Here is a 21,677-nt window from a genome sequence, read left to right on the forward strand (position 1 = left end):
CAATTCTATAATGGTCAAATTTACTCAAAATGTCACAGTGCATGTTAAATAGCCTAAATTAACTTGTGTTAACAATATAATTAGAACTAACAATATAATTCGAAATTTCGATTTTTTTTTAAAATGAACAATTCCTGTATAAAATGGGACAGCAACCTTTATATCAAACATTTTTAAATCGTCCACAGCTGAGCAACGCGCGAGGCAGGTTGAGCGTGAATGTGCTGCACAAAGTCATTTTCAGATGCAATGAAAATAAAAAAAAAAAATAAAAATAAAAAAACCCTGGATAGCCTAGATTAGGCCCAGACTCTGTTCCTAAGTATATAATAATTATAATTACCCCACAGTAACAAATTTTAACCGATTAATCACCTATTTTCGTTTGCTGCATGTTATTTTATTTATTTATTTATTTATTTTTTAAAACAGGCTAAAAAATAAATTAAGTTTGTGAGAGGAAAAAATATATAAGTATATATATAAGAATATATAAGTCATGTATAAGTTGCATTTTATTACATTCAGAAATAATAACGGCTGGCCTAATAATGTTATAATGTGCAACAGGATATTTTTAGTTCTCTTCACTTAACAACAATTCCTTTAAATTTAACAAATTTATCAGAACAGAACAATAATTACAAATATATAATTCTAATGGATAAATAAAAATTGCAGTATATAATAATATAGGCTTAGCTATAAACAAACAAAAAAAAATAAAAATAATCGAATAATAATATAAAGCGAACCATAAGGTAAGGTTTGGCTCTCATTCGGGAGGGAGAAATCCAAACGTTTCCATATTCGTGATGTTGCCTATTTCAAGCTAACTATTATTCATTAGGAAAAATAGGCTTTGTAGTTCACGCGTGTTTCAGTATCGACGGGGTGGAAAAAATTAGAAAAAATCATAATTAACAAAAATATGCCAAAGGGGACCGCTGCTCGCGCCGAATGGCACGGTGAACGGCTACTGTTTCCAATGAATGTGCGCGAGGCACCAGCGCGATCAAACAGCTGAAACAGAAAATACAAAATTTTTTGGTCACACAGTAAAGGCATAATTCAAAAATGCAAAGTGTTAGCAGTTTGAAAAATCAAGAATAATAACAGAATGAATCATAATTATTGCTAAATGCTGGACCGTTCTCATTTCTATCTGCAAATGGAACCTGAAGGATTTTTTTTTTTTTAAACCAAGAATGAAACCGAAATGAAAAACATTTAGCTTTTTATCCGTATATATAGGCCTTATATTTAATTGACTGTTTAATAACAATAGCAAGCATAAGATCCTTTGTGTAAAGGGTCATTCTTTTAATTTTTTATGAGTAGACTGTAGCCTAAGACTATCCTACATTTTGAAATTAACTCACTGTACATTTTTTTAATGGTTTTTAAAGATGGTACAATGTTATATCATAATGTTGTTGTTTTACCTCCTTCTTTTATCTCATTTTACAATTACATTCAGTTCGCAATCCGTCCCTTTGCGCCACCTGGTGGTAGGTTTCGCGAAGGATTTTAACACTTGACTGACTTGAAGTTAACGCCGCGGCCCTGCGGCTGCGGCGGCGGTACGCGCGGCGGTATTACCATTTGGTTGTCTACCCTCTGCTTTTATTCAGCAAGATGTATTAAATTTTCAATGTTTCAGTTTGAAATAAATACTGCTCTTTTGTATTTTCTATTCATCAAAGCATCCTGAAAAAAATGTAGCATGGTTTCCACAACTGTGTTCAACATTTATAGATCAGAAATGTTTCTCGAGCATCAAATCTGCATATTAGAATGATTTCTGAAGGATCAAGTGACATGAGTTCAAAATAATCTGAGATTTAGAAATAGGTTCAAGAGTCCTCGAACTTAAAGATCGAGCATCATATGAAATTAATAGTATACACAATATTTAATAAAAAAAAAAAAAAAAAAAAAAAACAACTACACAGCAAATGATGCTATGTTTTGATATGAAGCACATTCTGCAGAAGAATACATACAGACAGACTGCAGAACTTCAAGTATTGCATTCCCATCAGACACTTGCTTACTGTCATGGAGCTCACAGTCTTTAAAATAAAATAACTGGAAGAGTGAGTGCAAGAGACAGGGACAACGAGAACAGCTTTCTAAAAATATAGTGAGAATATGCACAGTGTGGGCCACGGCAACACAGAGCAACAAGACAGCAGTCACCATTCACTGAGGTGTTCAATTAAAAATGAACTACGTGTGATTGTGGAAAGACAGATGATGCTAAAACACCACAGACACTGTGGCAAGCAAATGTTTGCCATATATAATATGTGACATTTCAGAACAGATACCTTGTAAAAGAGAATAACTGCATGTTGTCTTGTATAAACAGGATATTTTATAATAACAGCTGTCTGGCTGTGAGGTAGTGAAAGGGAACTGTGCATTTAGTTGACACTGAGTTCTGTGTCTCTATTGAGCCCTCGGGCAGCACCGTATATGTGACAGTGCTGAATCTGTGTTTGCAGTGGAATAAAGTGGCCACCGAGTTCAGAGATGTTGATTCTATAGGGAACAGGACAGTCTGTGTTTATATTTGCTTAGACTTTGTTTAAAGATGAACAGGGTCATTTATTTCTATCAGTATGTCAGTAAAAATAATGTTTACAGGTTGCCCAACTATTCCTCCATCTGCCACTGGTTGACCAAACACCAGTTCTGGCCCGAACTCACGCAACTGACTGGTTGATTGGCTGGTCAGGATGTGTTTGTTTTATTCCTCCAAAGTAAATTAAGAAAATTCAGAAATAACAAAGTCATAAAAATATACCACACACTGATGGAAGCCTGTTTGCATTGCTGAGTAAAATAAGGTAATTATGACTTTGAAATCACGCAACTGTGAATTTACATCTTGTATAATGTGACTATAAAACTCACAATTAAACTTTTAAGATTGCAATGTATCTTTGTAGGCTCACATTTTGATTTTATATTTTTGCAGTTGCTCTTGTTTCTTGCAAATTTCGACTTTATACTTTATACACATTTTATATCTTGCAGTTGCAGCTTTGTTTCTTGTAATTATGATTTTATTTCTCACAATGTCACTTTAAATCTCTTAATTGTGACTTTGTGGCTTGTAATTCTGACTTTATCACTTGAAAAACACTTTAAATCTCACAGTTTGACTTTTATATCTCACAATTGCAATTTTTTCTCATAATTGTAATATTTTAAACCTCATATTTTGAATTTATATTTTGCAACCTGTGACTTTATTTCTCTTAATTGTGATTTATAATATCTCACAATGAGACTTAAATCTCACACCTGCTATTTAAATCTAAAAATATGACTTTAAATCTCATAATGTGACTTTATATCTCTGTATTGGACTTTGAATTATGTTACTGCCACTTAAAATCCCACAAGATGACTCTAAATCTTTAAACTTTACGACTGTATGTCTTCTTTTAAACCTCATCTCACAATTCTTCCTTTGACAACCACACAAACACAGCTCTGACTGAACCAACCATTATTCAAAACCTACATGCATATTATTAATGGCTTATGTATGGAAAGCAACATATGCTGAGGGGTGAAAGCTTTCTCCAAGATGCTTATAAAACACCATTTAAATCCTTCTATATATGGATCTATTTCCTCTCTATTTCTTCCCCCATCAGTCCTTGTCATTTGACGGCTGCTCCCTTGTAGCGAAACGCCTACTCTGCCTGTTTCACCCAGAAGCCTCTCGCTACTGATCCACAGTAAATACCAGAACAGCGGGAGAGTCTGTCCTTTGGGACACTTTGATGAAATATTAAAGAGTGCAGTTCAGAGAGAGAGACAGCGAGGGATGGGGTTGGTTAGAACCAGGGCTAAGGGCAAGAGGTGCTAAAAGTCCATGTGACACCATCCCAAGAACGGCAGTGAACCCTCGACATGTGGCCCGAAGAGCGCTCCACCTGTTTCTCAGAGTTAAATGACAGTGCACGCAAGCAGATGGACACAAATATGCTATTTTCACCTTCACACAAAACCTGTTTTGACCCGTGGCTATGCTGAACAGCGCATCAACGTTGTCATGCGTGCCGCCAGCTGCGTCTCTGAAAAAGAGAAGTGCCCTGCAAGCCGCAGACACATCCTTCTGTCTGGTATCTGTGGCAACAGCCTGCTCTCCCCAGACAGATATCATGGGGTACAGACGTTTTAGATTAACTCGAGCTAAAAATACTGCCTAATCGCCCAACAGGACACAACTAATCAATGGCTGATATTTCAGGAAGATCTGAGAGTGGGCGGTCTGTGATGTGAAGCGGCCGTTGATGTGAAGCAGAATCTAATTAGGGGGCTTCCACAAAAGAAACAGTTTATTCACAGACTAAGTATGTATCATGAAATATACGACAGGAGCTTTTTCATCAGTGCTGTGATGATATGCTCATCTGAGCTATTTTGGGATGTTCAGAATTGCATACTATCACACTGGTCATGCTGTTTTTGCAGTATGCAGTATAGGGGTGGTGTATGTGTCCTATACTGAGTGGTACACTACTGATGATGTGTCATATTGATGTGAAGATCCGGTTGTGTTTCTTTTCCCCGGGAGCGCGGCTACAACTCAACCAACCTAAGAAGACTTCTCCAACACAGTCAAGGCTAGTGCTGTGCTGAATTATTAGAGATTGTAACACCTAGTCATATTAAGTACATAAAATTGAGCGACTGCAGTAATATGTCAGTTATAATTAGTTGCATACGTATAGCGATATTTGGTGACCATATGGTGACATATTTATTTCTGAAACTTCCTGAATGAAACATGCAAAAAAAAAAAAAAACATTTATTTCAAAAACATGTGTTGACATACTATTTTTACACTGCGCAGTAAGTACTTTGTTTGGATTCTATTCTGGAAAGTCAAATTTACATTCAATCATTGCACTGTTTTGTTATCGACAACGTGAATAGGCATAAAAAAACAAACTAACAAAAAGAAAAAATTTGGTCTCCAGCACTTTTCATCCATCTATTTGGCTTTGTACTAATAAAGAAATGGTTGAATTGTTATGTGTCTTTTCTGTCTTTTTCATATATAATTTGTGTATATTGGAAATCTTTCAGGTCCCAGATAAATCCGCAAATCTTAGTAAAATGGAGAGAGCAATGTGACAATTGAAATTGGTATCTAATGTGGAACCAAATTCATTTGTGTAAAGCCCTTTTTTCTCAAATTCTTTTTCTTTTTCTTTTTTTTTGGTGAAATTTCAAGTATCAACACAATATGGTAAGTAAATATTGTGTTGACATTTTGGAATGTTAACAATAATTAGCATTTCCATCACCTTTGTTGGTAAACAGATCAATACGCAAAACTTTTTTTCAAAAAAAAAAAAAAAAAAAAAACGGTCTACTGTATACTGCATGAAAGAATGCATTAGCGACAATATATTTTTTATATAGCAGTATAATACATTGTCAGAAAACTGCTTACTCCTCAGTTTACAGTGTATACTGTGTGCTGCTTTTATAAATTAATGTGAAACCACACATTTCAAGAAGTATTTTTACACATAGTAGCATGCTTTAAACATTTATCATTACTTGCAACAAAATATGTTGCATGTTATTTACAGAATACAGCATGCATTATACTAGTATTCCACTCCAAACATATCTTATCAAGATCAGTCTGTCAAAAGATAAGAAATCTTTATTCAAAACTTTACCAAATGATTTAAATAATGTCTGATTTAAACATGCAAAGTAATGACAACAATGTGACATTCTAAGTCTTGCCTACTATAAAAGAGTAAGGCAGTAAGCATTGTGCTAGTATTTTATTCTGAGCATAGCGATGATCATTTGTCCATTTAATGGCACTATAGCAGGATATGTTACATTTTCCATTAGGGACCAAATACATATGTTTCTCGCCTGGCTTTGTGCCTCATCGGCTGTCTTGACGCCTGCCTGAGAGACTCACTAGACTTCTCATCTCAGCCAGAGACACCCGTAACACATTATATACTGTTCCTCACATCTCCATGACGATGAGCATCGTTGATGAGAGACAGTGACTGATATAAAGTGGATGACAGTGAGGGACAGGGAAACAGAGAGTAAACAGAGAGAAATGGAGACGGGGTGCAGGGAATGGGGGCTAGGGTGGGGTTTCTATTTTTATCTCTGTGGTCATGAATATCTTTGCCGAAGGAAGGGGAACTGTGGAGCAGCAGACAACAGACAATAACCCACCACAATAACCATCTTCATCTTCAGTCATCTCGAGTCACCGATTATTGAGATTCATAAAAAAGTGTCAAACCCAAACCTGCTCTGTACTTTGCTGTGCAGTTAAAGCTTTATGAGTCTCTGATCAACCATTAACCCTAAAATATACTTTACTTTTCATGCAATCTCTATGGTATTTGTAAAGTACTTGATGTAAATGTCATCATGCAACTCCATTTAAATGACTACAAAGAAGGTATTTGTAAAGTACTTGATGTAAATGTCATCATGCAACGACAAAGAGGAAGCTTTTAGTGTGTATCTGTTGAGCGCCTGAGTTCACGCATCACGCTATCATATTTAAAGGAATACTTCACCAATAAATGAAAATTTGTTGAAATGATGTGTCATCATGCAACTCCATTTAAATGACTACAAAGAAAATTTGTTGAAAGTGTACTCATCCTTAGGCCATCCAAGATCATAACGATTGTGTGCAGTCTGATTGAGAGTACTCCAGTCCATCAATTAACATCTCGTGAAGCAAAAAGCTGCATGTTTGTACAAATCAAAAACCATCAAGATGTTTTTAACTTCAAACTATTACGTCCAGCTAAAATGCGAGTCATTTTTGGGTAAACTATTCCTTTAACTTCACAAAGCATCTTAAATATGTGGCGTCCGTGGTGTGAGATTTGTTAATTTTAATTAAAGTATCATCTTAAATATGTGGCGTCCGTGGTGTGAGAAACAATGTTATGCAAAAACATATTCACTTGCTTGGTACAATAAAGCCCTCCCTACACCTACCCTAACCCTACCCTATACTTTATTTTCACCTTTTTGCCTTTTATAAAAAATTAATGCCTTTACGATGTGATACGAGATTTGAAAAGGGAGGAAAAAAAAGGTCGGCAAAAGGTGGGATCGAACCCGGGTCGATCGCATCAAAAAGTCAAGGACACACACTTTATCACCTGCGCCACTGGAGCTGACAAAATACCAATGCCAATAAGGCAGGTTTTTGAACTGGGGTAGTTGGCATACACACCGTATGTTTTATTCCATAGTAAGCGCAATTCATTTAATACATTTAAAACCCCACTGGAGCTGACAAAATACCAATGCCAATAAGGCGGGTCTGCTGTTTTTCGGCCGGTTCTTTCTGTATACGTTGATTGACTGATGTCTCGTCCAGTCATTGGTGAGTAATCCCAAACCAATGGTGTTGTTTCAAACTATGCCTACCTCTTCTGGTTTGTCTGATTTTTCATTGTGTTATCTGACTTGTTATTTTGTTTTCTGAATTGTTGTTGTGTTTTCTGAATTGTTATTTTGTTTTTTAGATTTGCATTTGCATTTGTAATTTGTTATTTTGTTTTCAGAATTCTAATCTGTTTTGCCCTTCACAGCCACCGTAATATATGCACTTTTCTTATCATAAAACATGGAAAGGAATAAGAGTGTCCAGGTAGAGGTAGAAAGGCAAAGGTTGTGGCATCCTCATTGTGTCATGGGAAGTGAAGGTCAGGCTGTGCAGATGGCCGGTGGGTCCAGAGGCTCAGGGCCAGGTGGTCATCATCTCGACACTGACAGGCTACATCACACCACTTCAGCCGTTAATGGTCTGTTCCAACGCATATTGTACAATAACAATCTTCTGGGAGTCAAGTGGTATCAGTTAAATTAAGTTTTGCAAGAAAAGTCAGACTTGCGTGAAAATTGTGATTGGTCAAAGGGCTGAGGTAATACAGATTTAAAGTTATGAACGTCTTAATGATGGGTTTGTTTCTAATAAAGCTGCAGCTTTTTGCTTCACAAGACATTAATTGATGGACTGGAGTATAGTGTGGATTACTTGTGGATTATTGTGATGTTTTTATCAGCTGTTTGGACTCTCATTCTGACGGCACCCATTCACTGCAGAGCATCCACTGGTGAGCAAGTGATGTAATGCTACATTTCTCCAAATCTGTTCCCATTAAGAAACAAACTCATCTATATCTTAGATGGCCTGAGGGTTAGTACATTTTCAGCAAGTTTTCATTTTTAGGTGAACTTTTACTTTAAGAAACCTTTTTTTTTTCCAGCCTTAACAAGTAAAAATCAGCATGCCATTGATTTGAAGGAGCAAACAGTCATCTTCCATCTTTCACTAGGCACACTGCTAACATATACATGCAGGCGCCAGTTTACTCACTGATTTACACTCTTACTTGTTCTGTTTGTCTTCAGACACAAACAGTGTATATACAAAGGACAGAGTACTAGGAAATTACTTCTATTGGATCCAACACACATCCATTTAGCAGTGTACAATAGAGCAGATTTTTAACTGCCCACTCAGACTGTTTAGTCTGTCCCTACTGAAAAGAACAGCTTAAACCAACCTAAGAAGTTTAGCCGGTCTTAGCAGATTTTAAATGGTCTAACTTGTGTCACAGGTGAGTATTTATCCGGCTAAAAGTGCCCAAAAGCTCCCTAAAACCAGGCCACCCTGTCCCAGTCAGGAGATCAGAAAAGACCAGATTACATTTTAAAGTGTTTAGATACTATTTACTCAATTTTTTTGGTGAAACATTTTTACACTCAAAAAAATTGAGTAAATTTTAAAGCTGTGAAATCAATGAAATATACTGTATAAATTGAGTAAATGTCATTAAAAAAAGTGTGTAAATCTGAATAACTGAATTACTTTATATGAGAAATAAAATTAATTAGATATAATCAAAATTATAAAACACCACAACTGTAATTCTATGTCAAATAAACTAAAAATATTGAGTAGATATAATTGAAATATTAGATTAAATTTAACCAAACAAATGTGCTATATTTAGTAAATGTAAAAGTGAATTTAACTTAATATTGGACTATAAATTATCAAAATGTTGCATTCACTTTTTTTTTTACACTATTTACCCTTTACAATGAATATAATACAACCAAATAAAGAAAAAAACACATTTTTAATTGAACATTTATTTGTCAATTAAACATTAGACAAAGTCTAAAATCAATCTATGAAACATTTCATCCATTTTAATATTCAAGTAGATTTCAAAATTCAAAAATGTAAAGTAGCCATAAGAGAAATTACTAAACCTTATGAAACATTTCATCAATCTTAATATTCAAGTAGATTGCACGTAAAATACGATGGCCGTAAGAGAAATTACATCTTACTTTGTTGCTGGTGCATACCAGCCATTTGCAGTCACACTCAACATTAAACCATAAAAGCAACACTTCGCCCTCAAGTTGTCCCAAACCTGTACGAGTTTCTTTCTTCTGTTGAACACAAAAGATATTTTAAAGAATGTTGGTTAACAGACAGTTGAAGGTTGCCATTGACTTCCATGGTAGGAAAAAATATATATATACTATGAAAAGTCAATGGCAACCTTCAATTGTCTGTTAACCAACATTCTTTAAAATATCTTTTGTGTTCAACAGAAGAAAGAAACTCGTACAGGTTTGGGACAAATTGAGGGAGAGTAAATTATGACATCATCTTTTGGGGTGAACTATGTCTTCAACAGAATTAATCAGATAACAGAAACACTTCCATCAGGAATGCCCATTCTGTGGGATGATCTTCAACAGCAACTATGCAAGAAGATAATTTTTTAACCTCTGAACCTTAACAGAGAGTCTTGAAGGATCCAGCTCAAGAAACAGTTTTTGGAACACCTCAAGTGAGTATTTGTGGGTTTTGGGATATCTCAAATCCAATGCGTATGGGAGTCCCAAAAGATAGCAGCAGGCTCTGCTGAGATTCCCAAGATTGCTGAGGACAGTGATGCCCTCAATCACAACTCCTACATCGCTGACTGCCCCATCATTGTCCCGAAGGATGTAGATTTTTTATGACCTCCTCTGCCAACTCCGCTTGTACAAAGACGGGTAGATCAGCTGAATCCTACAGGCAAATTGTAAAGATAACTGGTTAGAGCTAACATTCAAACCTGAATGTTACAAGAAAGTGACAAATACACAAAACAAAAAGCACCTGAAGAAACAAACATCCTGTTGGACCATATGACAGGTAAAATCTCAAACAAAGTTTACTGGGGAGGAGTTGCAAAAATTAACAGCATTCTTCTTAACAAGAGGACACGTTAATTATTTAAAAATATTATATCAGTCTGGCGAGTAACCCTAAAAAAAATTTACTAGCCAAATGCCGATAGAGGGTAGAGGGATAGACGGTTGTTTTTTCTTCATTTTTTTATTAAATAAATGCAGGCTTAATGAGCTTAAGAAACTTATTTTAGAAACATTAAAAAGTTTACTGTTTTCAAACTTCAGACCGGTATTGTATGTGATCTTGGTTTCAGTGCACTAGAATGATTTTACAACGGAGCAGGCCTTAAACTGGCCGACTCCCTATAGTGGGAGCTGATTAAAACGCACCAGCCTGTTATGCCCACGCCATTTTAAATGCTTTTGCATGACGTATTTGTAGTGGTGATTTAAGAGCTCATACTTGAGTTTATGTAGTAATTATGATGTTTTACAAAGACGTGTTATCTTTTGACAAGGGGAACCGGGATTTGTATAAAATCGTTCTCCATTGGGCATGTATAGTTATAGTTGCTGGACCACGGTTACACTAATCGTTAGACTTTCAAATGGCGGTTGAAATAAACGGTGATACGTACTAACGTTAACCCACTCCAAAAAAAAAAAAAAAAAAAAAAAAAACAACTGGTAACTTACTAGCTAACATACATATGGCTGTGCCAGTAACTTACTTAGAAACCTACACTATTGTGTACACGTACACACGGTCAATGTTTAATCAACTTTTGAATAAAGTATTGCAAATATACATAGTTATAAAATGACTACTTACAGGATATTCGAGTAATGATGTTCACGCTGTGCTGAGGAAAGCAGTCCTTCAGTGACAGGTGCCTCTTGCTTGAGCCGCGAAACCTGTTCAACTTTTTAAGATGACGCAAAATACAAACACAATTGTTAGGAAATCCTTAATAATTAACTTTTAAATTAAGTATTACAAACATAAGTAGTATTAGCTGGCTAAATTACATAACGTACCAGGATATGCGAGGAGTGGCGGGCCTTGCCCGTTGTTGCTGAGGAAAGCCGTCCTTCAGGTGGCTTCGATTAAGCCGCGAAACTTGTTTAAGATGACGTAAAATACAAAGAAAATTGTTAGGAAATGCTTAATAATTATTAACTTTTTAATAAAGTGTTACAAACTTAAATAGGATTAGCTGACTAACGTTACTTACCAGGAGTTGCGAGGACTACGGCTAGTCGACGTCGTTGCTGAGGAAAGCAGATTGTCTTTGTTTTCTGCGGAGCTGCCACACGTGATCACTTTAGCCGCGAAATTTTACCTCAATTTATTTAAACTGTCGTTTATTTTATTTAGGAAAATTGGTAGGAAATACTTAATAATTTTAGTTTCTAAAACAGATCAGTACAAAATATATCAAATAATTATCAAATATTTCTATTAGAATTTACCAGAAATATTGAGGGTATATTAAAAATATAATTAGTTAGTTAAATACTTATTTATTTTCATTAAATAAACTTAAATAATATATGTACATTTTAGAGAAATTACCTGTTGGATTTTTAATTATTTTTTTTAACCTGACCCACTCAAAATATCACTTAAATGATTTCAAAAGATTTTATTAAGTTAATATAGCTCTTTATTTTTGTGAAATTTACTAGCCACTGGATTATTTTTTACAGTGCACCCTGTCCCAGTCAGGAGATCAGAAAAGACCAGATTAGGCTGGTTTAAAAGGTTTCTCTGCTTTTTGCATTTTGGTTAAACAGGGGTGCATCCACACAGATCTCCACCAGGAAGCTCTTCACATCTCCAGCTTGATCTTATTAACCCCCAGTGGTCCAGTATATACTAGCTTCACCCACTGTCTTCCTCTTCAAGCCAACACCTTCAGTCCATACACACCCACGACTGAAGTCTGGGAGCTCTGCAGTGACCCCATCCCTTCTTTTCTAATCCTCTAGTCTCTAATGCTCTCTTCCTCTCTCACACACACACTCTTTCTCTCTCTACCCCCCCACCCTGTTTCCATGGTAATGCTGTCTGCAATGCACCAAGATCCCATTGTGTCGGCCTCTCGCTCGGCTTGTTTGCTTCCAATTCTACAACTCTCAGCCATTAATCTGCCTTTTTTCTCTAACTCTACCTATCTTGCTGCTTGCTAGTAAGACATCTGGATCTTTTTTAATGTTTAGGAAAGTTGTTGATGAGCCCTTCACTCCTGTAGAACTCTGTTATACTCTGAATCACAATGTCAATCTATTTATGCATCTATATATCCATCTATCTGCCTGTCTATATCTGTCAATGTCTGCAAAATGTTTAACATTTATTAAATTGTGGACGAGTCCTTCACTCTTGTCTGTCTATCTATCTATCTATCTATCTATCTATCTATCTATATTGACTACTTTTTGCAGTTTTTTTTTTCTCACTGGGAGCAATTTCTCAACACTTAGGTCACTTTATCAAAACTGTTCACACTGTGAGCACAACAGTGGTCTATGTAGGCTAAACTGTGAATCATTTATCATTTATCATTGCTTTGTGAATTAATTGATTGAGTCTTTCAATTTACTTGAATTCTTTTCTCACACCACCAAGACTTTGTGTACCACACAAGCCAATTTGCAAGTCCACATACTCTTTTGAAAACTGTTAAACCTAGATTCAAATCCTAGCACAATACAAAACTGAGCAAGACAGCAATTTGCAGCATTTCTACAGTAATACCATATTGAAATATATTCTGAATCTAAAAAATCTAATCTTATAAAAACAATTAGATAAAACAGATTGATGTAACACCTACACAAGTGTTAGTCTTTCAATTTCATTCTCTACCATCTCTACAAAAGATGAAACTTACAAATAATTTTGTACTGTAATGTAAACATGGACTATGTAACGTACTGCAGCAAATTCTTTACATTAGAGAGTGTCATTCTTGCTTTGTAAAGAAATTTAACAAAAGAAAATTGTATAATGCCACCTGTTGTTGTGTTTTCAGGTCATTGTTTTATGAGCGACAAAGTGTGTTTGTTGGTTAAATACCTTCCCTGATTACACACGAGCATCCCGGAGACATCTATTTGACGTCTACATTTACATCTGCAAGATGTATTTAATTTTTTTTTTTACAGTGTTTGCTCATCTACAATACGTCTATAGGCCGTTTCCATTACATATAAAATAGACGTTTAGAGAATGATTATGATTTAGAATGTATAAAACTGACATCTTAAAGATGTCTATCAGATGTCTGTACATAGCTGATCCTTTCCAGATGAAGCGATCTTTAACAGACATCTTGCAGACATAATGTGTGCTATCTGGGTATGCTAGTGTTATTTTGAGTTGGTTTTTCAGATTTTTTGAGTGTTTTTGTATTTTTTTTTGACTTGGTAAACTTGCAGACATAATGTGTGCTATCTGGGTATGCTGGTTTTTTGTAAGAAGTAAGGTAGCTGTTGTAGTAGTTGTGTTGAGGTATGGCATAGGGTTAATGGATCTAGAATATGGTATTTGATTTATATGTGCTTTTTAAGTGTCAATATGTTAGTAATATGCATGCTAATGCAACAAGATAATAATGAATAGTGTTCCCTAATCTTTTACCCAACACATCAAGTAGCAATCTCGGATTAGCCATTTCCTCTGAGCTTTTCACAATACAATTGCCCTCCCTAAACACCTAAAGACTAAACACCTTTACAGCATTTATTAATTTTGCAATATGACTAATGAATTATGAACAATCATGACTTACTAATGAACAACAGTGTCTTTAAAGCACCATTAACTTATGTTAAAATGCATTAAATAAATGTAAAATAATAATTCATTACTGTGGTAAGACCTGTAAACTCTGCCTTTGGCTGATGATTGTGGTATTTCACTACATCATCTACACCACTCAACTGACACCCTCTCTGTTGAAGCATCCACGCAGCGGGGTACTGACTCCATGTTATTACAACCATGCAGTTGTGTGGGTAAAACATCAGTATTATATAATAGGGATCGGAGAGAGGTGCCATACCATGCAGTATGAGATAGGGGTTTATTTTCGACGGTATTTACAGAGTGTTAATTAAAGCAATCTATCCCTGATGCTCAGCTGAGTAATAAAAGCCCTGGAGGACAGCCGAGAGGCTGGGCAATGAGATATAGGGAGCGTGTATATTCAAGCCACTGACTCAATGCTGACACTAGTGGCACAAACCTGTGGGAGATACGAGCTGATATCTCCAGTCAAATCCTGTAAGCCCTATACTGAAACAGTAAATATGCAATAAATGCACAGAGTCAGCATATATACTGACATAAATAAACATTTCCATGAGAGGACGTTCACATGAGAGCATATATGTGATGTAAATGAGAAAATGTTGTATTGACGCATGCTTGTCTATGTCTTTGTGTTCATTCATGCCGCTGCGCATGCACATGCCTCTGAGAGATCTATACGTCATGGTATGCTGGAGTTATTTCAGGCATCTGCGCTGTTGGCTGGTTACATAAGACATGGGAAGTCTGATTCTTTCTACTTAAAATAAAGAATCTGAAAAGGGGGAAAGAGAGGGACGGAATGCAGACAGACACTGAGCTGGAAATACGGATGTACAGTATGCGCTGTAATCAAATGTGTGCGCTTTAAGAGTGTGATCTTAAATGATCAGGAAAATTCAATTAAGTTATGGAATTATACACGAGTTAAAATCGAGTATTAATATTAGTTGTGTGTCTTTACAGTTTATCTTAAATGATCAGGAAAATTCAATTAAGTTTTTTTATATAAATTATATATATATATATATATATATATATATATATTATTTATATGATATAATAATATGTGAGCAGCATGTATATTCTTTACCACATGGCTATCATTTTTTTTATCACATTTCCAGCAAAAATATTATTAATATTAACATTTCAGTGTTGTAACTGTTAAAATAAAACTAAAACCATTCATTTAAATCATTAATTGAAATACAGCTGAAATAAAATATAAATATTAGATAAAACCTTAAACTTGAAAATCAGAAATACTGCCTTGGCAACTATCTGAAATAAAATCAGTTTAAGTCTTAAAATTTATGGAAGCCTGTTTCCACAACGGGGTAAAAAAAAAAAGTTGTTATTTTTTTCCCTCAATATTCAGACTTTTCTGAGAATTGCGAGATATAAACTCATAATTTAGTTCACTCATAATTACTACAAATTTATTCAGACAAAAAAAAGTTAGAATTGTGAGAAAACAAGATGCAAGTACAGGCTTACATAAAATTCATCAAACTAAAATTGAAATAAAAAGCTAAATAGAAAAAAAAATCAAATTACAAAAAATAAAAATTTTAAAAATAAATATTATAGTATATAAATAATATTAAAACACTGGCATATTTATATAAATATACACTATATTTACATAATATATAAAAACTATATTGTGTGATTTATAGCACGAGATCAAAAAAATCATGACATCTGGTTATGCAGCTCATTGAAAACATTATTGATGTGTGCTATACACTGTGTGCAAAAGAGGTTAAAAATACAAAATGTTGCAATATGAAGTGCAGATGTAGCTCTATAGTTCCAGACATGCTGCATATGTAATTACGAGATGACACAAGTCAGCAATATCATTAAATTAGGCAAGCTTGACATTTGCTGAAGCGCTTCTCTGTAGCCTTGATATAGATTCCTTTTTTTGCGCCCAGTGTCTCTCTGACTCTCTTATTGGCTGTAGCTGCAACAGCAACATTGCACCGCGGATAGCAACAGTAACCATGAAGCTGTTGATGGAGATCTCTTTACAACACCCACCCAGACTAAATTCAAGGAAAGGTGGAGTGATAAAACATCTGTCGTTTCTAAGAGACCATTAATTAGAGGCGATTGGTCTGAGGGGGGATGCAGCTGTTACGGCGCACGCGTGTGTGCGTGCATGATGGTGTTTGTACGTATGTGTGTGGTTATATGTTCAATGGCTAGCTGGCGTATCGATTTATCCCCACTGAGCCTTTCATCATCAAAGATAAAGATGCAGTGAAGGTTTAGCTTAGGTGTGGAGCTTGTGGCCACATACAAAGAACTCAACATACATTGTTACCATTTTCAAGAGCATCATGCACCTATTTTTTGAAAAGGCAGCAGAATCATTGTCCATTTTTATGAAATTCAAGATGAATTGGTACCAATTTCAAGAGCATCATGCACCTGGGGCCATTTTATTCAGGGCAAGTGACTTAAAAAAAATAATCAACTAAACACTTTTTAACTTAGTAGTTCATTACATACATATTAGATGTTTTTGTGTTGTTTTGACTTTCTTTCTTCTGTTAAACATAAAAGGAGATATTCTGAAGAATAAAAATCCTATTGAAGTCAATGGGAACCAAAACTGGTTACCAACATTCCTCAAAATATCTTCTCATGTGTTCTGCAGGTTTGTTTTGTTTTTGGTTTTTGTTAATACGATTTTAGTTTTTTGGTTATCTTCTTGGTTTATATTTAAATATAATATATAAATATACCAGTGAGTTTTCTGTGATCAGCATTTTCATTTTATGGAAAAGAGCAACAAGAAAATAAATTCTTTCTTACTCAGAATTTCTGTCTTGTTACTAATTTGCTTAGTAAAGTAGTGAAAGTACTTAAGATATCAAGTCTTGTTTTCTGAGAAATAAAAAAACATCAAAATAATATGAGTTCAAGCTAAAAAGAAGAAAAAGATATGTTATTATTGTTATAAATTGTTATCTGTTATAAATAAATTCAGCGTTGAGTAATCATCTGCACAAACTCTTGATAGACAACTAAAGGTAAACATGGAGGATAACCTCTCTCTCTCTCTCTCTCTCTCTCTCAGCATTTATATAAACCCATATGATATGCACATTTCGGTCACACTTTATTTTAAGGTCCAATTCTCACTATTAACAAACCATTAACTATGACTTTTGCCTCAATACACGCCTAATTTGCTGCTTATTAATAGTTAGTGAGGTAGTTGTTAAGTTTAGGTATTAGGTCGGATTAGGAAAGTAGAATATGCTCATGCAGAATATGTGCTTTATAAGTACTAATAAACAGACAAGCAACATGTTAATAGTAAGAATTGGTACCTAAACTAAAGTGTTACCCACATTTTAAATCTCTTTTTGACTCCAACTCACACACCCTGAGTATTCACATTTTGCCTTGTTTTTAACCTGTGAACGTATGTTCTGGACCTAATGCTGTGTTTTGATGCCCCTCCAGCCTGGCACTGACCAGTCCACCCACTCAGCACCTCCTGTCCATCTGGGTAACGTAGCGCAGCTATTCTATGGCAGTGTTGCTGCATTACTCAATGTGCTGTACAGTACCATGGCCAGGGCCAGATGACACTTGCCATATTGAGTCAGTGCTGCTTTGTCACTTATCTTAGGTTTGTGGATCATGTGTCATTATGCCTCAAACCTTTGGTATTCCGTGATGAACATTGTTCATTGTTATCCTGCACTGCCAGGTGAGATTTTGTGGAATTTGCTTGGGAAGCTTATAACATGACACTTATTTTGTAAACTGTATTATTACAGTTTAAAATAACTGTTGTCTATATGAATATATTTTAAAATTTATTTTATTCCTGTGATATAAAGCTGAATTTTCAGCATCATTAGCCCTGTCTTCAGTGTCACATGATCCTTCAGAAATCATTCTAATATGCTGATTTGCTGATCAAAAAACATTTCTAATTATTATCCATGTTGAAAACAGTTGTGCTGAGTATTTCTGAGGAAACTGTGATACACTTTCATTTTCAGGATTATTTGATGAATAGAACAGCATTTATTTGAAATATAATATTTTGTAAGAATGTAAATAATGTAAATATCTAAAAATAAATATCTAAAATATTAATCCATTAAAAAAATCTAATTTGAATGGTAAGTTGTATATATAAAAATATCATATTTAATTTATTTATTTCATAGGAAATAAATATGAATTAATAGCAAATAAAATGTACACCTAATTGTTGACATGAAACAAAAACCTATTTTACCCAATATTTACTCAAAATTCACAAATATTTACTTAAAATTTACAGATTTTAAAACAAAGCCCAGGAAGAATAACAATAATCATTCAATTAAAAAGAAAAAAACTACAAATATACTGGTAAATGCACTAATGGTGACCAGATGTAACTTCTCTAAATCATACACTCTCTGAAACAAACAGACAAAAGCTGTTACTGTGGTGGTATTAGATCAGAAAGTACTAATATTTACCATTTATGTACTAATGTGTACATTTAAGTACTAATATGCACCATTTATGGGTAAATAATTATAAAAGTGTTCCTTTTGAAAAGGCACCCACCCTTTTTTTTCTGAGAGTGTACCATTAGAGGGAACAATATATCCAAATGAGACATCTTCATTTTATAATTTCAATAGTGTTCAATCATCAAGCATGGTTACTGATCTGGCATTTGAACAGTGTAAATCTTGTTGTTGCACGGATATAAACCATACCATTAAGCAATCTTTTGTAGCACAGTGGTCAGTAACTAAATGTCAGCCGGTGTTTGGGTAACCTTTCAGGCATGTGTGATGGAGTGCAGGTTGTGGGCGGGAAAGGGTGGCGATACGGACTTCACAAGATATGACTGAGAAATAGCGGATAATTACTTCAGGGTTAATTAAAGAAGGGGGAGGGCGAATCATCCATCTGTGCACGTTGTAGAAACCACAAGTACAGAGCTAGTCTTTACTGCTTCGGGCGGTTGAACATTCAGCCATGTTTCTGGGCTGCACCATCTTGACATACGCTCAGGCAACACCGCCTGCCAACACGTCTAATGACGCTGATGTTTGCTGTAGAAACCAATAATTCAGCATATAATTCTACCTCGTACTGAACACGATACACTCAATGTATGAAAATAGGTGTAGGGTTACAGGGAGTGAGTTGTAGTCAGATGAGATTTAGTAGGGAATGAGAGCGTTTGGAGTGAAATGGATCTTCTTGGCAGTGCTGTCTCTCGGAACATATGTCAACTGGTTGTGGACGCATTTGCCAGCATTTAGCACGTGAGTGTGTGTATTTGTGCTGAAGGGTCTCGGGATGGGAGTGAGCTGCTGTTCTCATTGTTTTTGAACATGTTCCATGAGAAAGCTTCATTTTAGCGAGTGTACATGTTGCACCTCTGCAGTGAGGAGAGTGTGGGCATGTGCCAGACCCGTAACAGCACCCCGTCCCCTTTCCCATCCCTGTCCCATCCCCTTGCACCGCACACACCTCAGAGTGCTGCTCTCATCAGTTTATCCAGAGCTCATGGCAATAGAAGTGGGAATTATATCGATTCTGTCCCCGATTCCAGTTTATTAATGATTCTTTCAGTATTTTTGAGGAGAAATGAACATTTTAAAAACATGGTCACGTTTTATTTTAAGGTCCAATTCTCACTATTAATTAACTATTCACTATGACTTAATTTGCTGCTTAGTAACAGTTAGAAAGGTAGTTGTTAAGTTTATGTATGGGTTTGGATTAAAGGGCACCTATTATGCAAAATTCACTTTTACATGGTGTTTGAACATAAATGTGTGTTGGCAGTGTGTGTACACCACCACCCTATAATGATAAAATTTGCATGGTTTTTTTTTACATGGTGTTTGAACATAAATGTGTGTTGGCAGCCATGTGACGTTGAGTTTTTTTACCATCTGACGTCAGTGACATTTTCTGTTCCCATTTACCGGTGTCCCTTAGTTACCAATTTCTCCACACCGGTTTCTGTTCTCATTGATTACGTTCCCTGTGTTTTCCTCTGTTCCCTTGTCTTGTGTTAATGTTGTTGAGTGGTAGTTGTCTCCTGTGTTCTCCAGTGTTTCCTTGGGAATTATCTATTAAAGACTCTATTTTGGATTACCCCTTCGTTGTGTGCTTTATCCCTACCTACCCGTGACGATTTCTTTCCCAACTGTTTACGCTCACAGACATATCCGACTGTATGTAAATTATGTGTTTTTGACATAATTTAGTACATTTAATGTATTTGATAGTTTAAGCACAATAAGACATGAAAGAGAACCATATATAAGAAGTTTAAACTGAAATGGCTTTAAAACGCATGCAAATAAGTTTTCAGCATGATCGACATGATAATTAAAACCAAACAGGCATGTGCCTATTCTGGAAAAGGGGGGCAGCTCATTTGCAATTAAAATATACATGCACGAAAATAGCATGTTTTTCTTCCACTTAAAATGGGCATTATCAAAATGGTTTATTAAATTATCTGTATTTTCAGCTGAAACTTCAAAGACACATTCTGGGGACACCTAAGACATATATTACATCTTGTAAAAAGGGGCAAAATATGTGCCCTTTAAAGAATCTAGAATATAGTCATGCAGAATAAGGCATTGATAAGTGCTTTATAAATACAATAATCAATCAATATGCTAGCAATGTGCATGCTAATAAGCAACTAGTTAATAGTAAGAATTGGTCCCTAAACTGAAGTGTTACCAAAAACAGCTATCATCACATTTACTGCCCTCAGCAGCCTTTTGTGAAATGATTTCAGATTTTGACAGTGATAACAAATCAGAAATAAACTGTATTATATAACAAAATCTATTCTTTGAGGAAATTGTGAGTCATCATTGAGTTTTTTTTTTTGTTTGTTTGTTTTTGGTTTTTAGCTTGTTGGGGTGTCGTGGGTGAATGCTAGCAGTTGTTAAGGTGTTCTGAGTGGTTTTTAGTGAGTCATGTGGTGAGGCCCATTCACACCACAAACAATAACAACAACTATAACTATATTAACATTAGATTTATTAAATTATTAAATGTACTAAATTATTACATTTACACTGTGATTACAAAACTTGTCTAATTTTTAAACATTTTTGTTTATATATATTTTTTTTATTAGATTAAATAAACTGATTTTTAAACTGTATTCCTTATGGGGCCTGAAATGGGGGATTTTTTTATAACTAAAATTAAACAGTATTTTGCTGAATGTGTTTTTGTGCTATAAGCTTGGCTGGTTTAGGCCTGTCATAGATATATATATATATATATATATATATATATATATCTATATATATATATATATATATATATATAATATACTAATATGACACTAAAACTGCCAGTAGGTGGCAGCAAGTTATGATTCACTGAATCATTCAGTCAAAGCATTCATTCAAAATGGCAGATTAAATTAGAAATGAACCAAGTGACCATCTTTATGAATGGATCATTGTTACTTATTTGGCAGTCTATGGGACAGTTTCAAGAGTCCCGATTTTAATCCAAAATATCTTAAATTGTGTTCCAAAGACGAACAAAGCTTTTACAGGTTTGGCACGACATGGG

General features: G+C 35.0%; 1 protein-coding gene and 1 long non-coding RNA gene across 2 annotated transcripts in view; both read right to left on the minus strand.

Moving 5' to 3' along the window:
• The window catches only part of LOC109111694 (regulating synaptic membrane exocytosis protein 3-like), an 82,408-nt gene that overhangs the window by 18,863 nt on the left and 41,868 nt on the right, over positions 1 to 21,677 (minus strand). The window lies entirely within an intron of this gene.
• LOC109101735 lies at positions 9,753 to 11,556 on the minus strand. Its single transcript, XR_006162638.1, has 3 exons — positions 11,291 to 11,556; positions 11,085 to 11,175; positions 9,753 to 10,148 (listed from the first exon to the last, which is right to left on the minus strand). It is a non-coding gene; the product is annotated as an uncharacterized LOC109101735 (long non-coding RNA).

This window comes from Cyprinus carpio, chromosome A19 (genome assembly GCF_018340385.1).
Source record: "Cyprinus carpio isolate SPL01 chromosome A19, ASM1834038v1, whole genome shotgun sequence".
NCBI classification, from domain to species: domain Eukaryota; kingdom Metazoa; phylum Chordata; class Actinopteri; order Cypriniformes; family Cyprinidae; genus Cyprinus; species Cyprinus carpio.